Source organism: Epinephelus moara, chromosome 1 (genome assembly GCF_006386435.1).
Source record: "Epinephelus moara isolate mb chromosome 1, YSFRI_EMoa_1.0, whole genome shotgun sequence".
Classification (NCBI taxonomy): domain Eukaryota; kingdom Metazoa; phylum Chordata; class Actinopteri; order Perciformes; family Serranidae; genus Epinephelus; species Epinephelus moara.
This window is the reverse complement of record NC_065506.1, coordinates 37,830,064-37,833,993: the sequence shown is the minus strand read 5'-3', so window position 1 is coordinate 37,833,993 and position 3,930 is coordinate 37,830,064. Positions and strand designations below refer to the sequence as shown.

The 3,930-nt window shown below is 39.8% G+C and overlaps 1 long non-coding RNA gene across 1 annotated transcript in view; it reads left to right on the top strand.

The window, feature by feature from the left end:
* The window catches only part of LOC126390993 (uncharacterized), a 119,683-nt gene extending 117,956 nt beyond the window's left edge, over positions 1-1,727 (top strand). Inside the window, exon 3 of the long non-coding RNA XR_007570008.1 lies at positions 1,078-1,727. This is a non-coding gene — a long non-coding RNA (uncharacterized LOC126390993). The remainder of the gene's footprint in view (positions 1-1,077) is intronic.
* The last annotated feature ends 2,203 nt before the right edge of the window (positions 1,728-3,930 follow it).

Below are 3,930 nucleotides of genomic sequence, written 5' to 3'. Positions count from 1 at the left end.
GGTTTCTACCGTTTTTTTTTCCCTGTTAAAGGGTTTTTTTGGGGAGTTTTTCCTTATCCGCTGCGAGGGTCATAAGGACAGAGGGATGTCGTATGCTGTAAAGCCCTGTGAGGCAAATTGTGATTTGTGATATTGGGCTTTATAAATAAAATTGATTGATTGATTGACATAGCAAATATTGGTTTGCTGCTCTATAAATGCGGTGAATATCGCATGCAGCTCCCTTTAAGAACTTTTAAAGAGCCATAGATTCTAATGGGGTTCTACTGGATTCTACTATGTGTGGTGTGAAATATCTTCATCTAAATTTGGCCTGACAGAGTCGTATCAACACTTCCCTGAGTATGAAGACTTTGAAGCATTGCAAAGTATTTACCACAGATCCATTCGGTTGCATTAGACTGTGAGGCTTCTGTTATCCCGGCCACCCACTGTATAGATATACAGCCAATACTGACATACTTGATATTCAGTATACAGTCAAGGTGCTGTGTGTTTGCTGCAGGAAGCCTCCTCCTCTGTTTTGTTTTGATTTTTACATGAATCCTTTCAAATTCCCCTCCAGTTCCTCCCAGACAAATAATTTTAGGCATTGTTCTCACCAGTCTGTGTGATCAAAGACCAAGGGGAGGCTTTTATAACAGTAAAAGCATTGAATTATACATAACTATGAAAACTCAACACACACACTCTCTCTGTCTCTCTCTCCCTCACACACACACATCCACACACACAAAGCCGCTCTCTAATTTGAGCCCCTGATCCTGAGTGGGCTCTTGTGTCCGGCAGAGACTGATGAAAGCTTCTCATCTTAAGGACAGGTCAGAAGATGGAGCGAGGCCTGAACGTTATCAAAGGGACCAAAATGACCTCTGGGAGCTGAAGCACCAGCGCTCTCTGCCTCTACACAAGCTGCCTTTAATCTCACACTGCTCTCCGCAAGCACTTGGTTATCCAGCGAGTGAAAGAGAAAGAAAAAGGGCTTCTCATTTTTATCTCCTTTTTTTTCTTTTTAAAAAAAAAAAAAAAAAAAAGGAAATACTGCACCCTCATACACTCCTCTCTGTTTTTCTTCAGGCTACTTGGTTCAGCCCAATCGATGTGGATACACAGAGAAGACAGATGCGGAGGGGTGTAACTGCTGAAAATGGGATGGAGGAAAGGAGCCGGTGGAAGTGGAAGATGAAAACATAAAAGGCCTGTCTCGGTGAGAGAAGGGAGAGAGAAAAGGCTCATCATTTTGCCCTCCATTTCTTCTCACGGTGCTATAAAAAGAGAGATGAAATCAGAAGGCTGTCAGGTAAAAGGAGAGTAAAACCTTTGCCTCTTAGCTGAAATGGACCAAGGAGAGAAATGGAGAGGAGAGAGGCAGAGCGCCCTGCATCACTTCTCCTTCACGGCAAAAAGCTCTCAACTGTCAAGAGAACAAAAAACATCTTGCATCAGGATTTTACAGGCCGAGCCTTTCAAAGTGGTTCGAAGCTTTTTACTGCGGCACAGTCAACTTTTAGCAGACGTCAAGGGAAAAATGTTCCTCATGAATTGGGTGAAATTGCTCTTGAATTGAAAATGAGACATGCTGCGTTTATATTTTTTGGCATTGCGTCAAAATGGAGGCAAATATAAAAACATAAAAAACAGAGGTATATCTTGACTTTCAGTGTATCATCTTGTTTCATGTCAAGGTAAAACAACTTTGGAGGTCGAGGTTCATGGTTTTGAAGTGTGTCTCAGTTTTGAAGTGTGTCTGAGACGTCCTGTTCATACTTGCCATGAAGAGATCCCTTTGGTTATACAATAAAGGTCAATCTGTCTATTCAGTGTTATTTTAATTTACCTACTGGTCAAATTCACACAGTTGTCTGTCTGCATCCCAAAGTGTCACTAAGAGTAAATTGAGGCTGCAGCAGTTGCCATAAGTCAAATTAAGGGAGTATCTTCCAAAGTTTTCAACCTTTTCTGTTACAGTGTCTTTCCCTGCAGCTCAGAGAGGAGACATCGTCTGAGGAGACAGAAACAAAATGAGCAGATCTCTGGAGGATACACACTTGATTCGACTAAATCCGACTGTCAAAGCCTCAAATGTTCTTCAGTTGTGCTTTAGAATAAAGTTTTAAACAAAACAAGGACTGTGATCTCATACATCGAAATCACTTTAGTGATGGATCTCGTCACGGCCATGAAAACATTAACAGCGTCCAGTAACACTTGTGATGTGCTGTACATACGGGCATGTTGGTGATAGTTGTGATGTAATCTGAATAATTTGTCACGAGCCTTTGCATTTACGCCTGTTATCAGTAAAGTTTCACTCTATGCAAAGTAGAGAGGTGAGTCTGTAGAGAAACGTCAAAGTTCTGAGATTTTTGTTTAAAATCTAGTGCAGGCCAGTAATTTGTTAGTGACTGAAATGATGATACAGTTCATTAGTAATCAGTTAATATGCCATGTCCTCAATATGCAACGTCAAAATTCCACCATAAAAAAATCTACCATATTTTGATAAACACAGAGGCCATGTGATCATATTAGTACCGTGCGAATCAGCATCTCCATGATTTTGGGTTGTATTTAGGTTTTCTTTTTTTCTCTGCACCTCTTTTCTGCCTCTTTTTGTGAACAGAATTGTGGAGGCTGCCTGTATGAATTAGAGGTTTGAAAACATTTTGTCAGGTAATTTTGGTTTTAGTCTTAGTCTTGACACAAAAATGCTTATCAGTTTTAATCATATTTTAGACTTTTTTATCCTTCATTATCCATAAAGAAAACTCAAAACATTTGAGTTGATGAAAATGTATGACATTCTAGTCATTACTTTTTGCGAATATATTTTCTATGTTTTTTATCTCTAAATGAATCCGGTTTGGCTAATTTATATATCAGAAATTATAATCAAGGTGACAAGTTGTATAAAGATTTAATTCAGACATTTTTTTCTACATATACAAATGATTTCTAATTTTTCATTTACAGAAAGCTCAAATTTAGTAGAATAGCAAAATTTCTAAAGACAATGATGTAGACAATGTGTAGCAGGATTGGTTGTTTAACCCACATTTTTAAAAAAGGTGGTTAACACCACATCACAGCTAGTGGTGCTACGTTGCTGTGTTTCTGTGTTGGGTAGAGTGGAGTTACAAATGGCTGTGCGCATCATATCTGGGGGATAATGTCAGTAAATTAGAATTAAATGCAGACTTTGCTTATCCCGTCTAAATGTCCTGCATGAATCCCAGATTCCCTGTTTGTCAGAACACAAATACGACTAGAATTAACTAGCTCGTGCACTCTGCAGACCCTCCGCCTCACTCTTCACTGTTAGGAGACTATTTATCGGGAAGAGGGCAGGTGGAAGCTCTGGTGACAGACCTTTAATAGTGGCTGAGTTTAGCTGGTGTAGATGCCATCAGTGGGGTTCACAGCAAGCTTGGTCTAATCTGTGTAACGGCAGCAACAGAAAGTTTGCTGATCCAGCGGGGAGTTCATGCTGGGCTTAGCTTTGAGCTTTGAGTTGCTATTCAACTGACTGTCAGCCATTTTCTGCTTTCTCACTTCAGCTTTGTTCTTCTTGTCAGTTTCTTGTCTCTGTTTGTCACCTTACTTGGAGACTACCACAGTGAAAGCAGCAACTTGTTTCCACTTCTGCATTTGAATTTTAGCAATTCAGGCCTTAAAAAAATCTTTTAAAAAAATTGCAATACTGGGGTGCTCAGTATCTCAGTGGGTAGAGCGGGCTCCCCATGTACTAAGGTAATGTCCTTGCTGCACCCCCTTTCACGCTTCAAACTGTCCTGTCATTGAAGGCAAAACACCCCAAAAAAATAAAAATCTTAAAAAAAGATTTGTGATACTCATGAAATCATGTTTTTAATCCTGTCTTTGTACTTAATGTTGTTCCTCCTCGTCACACAGCCTGTAGCTCCTGTTAGA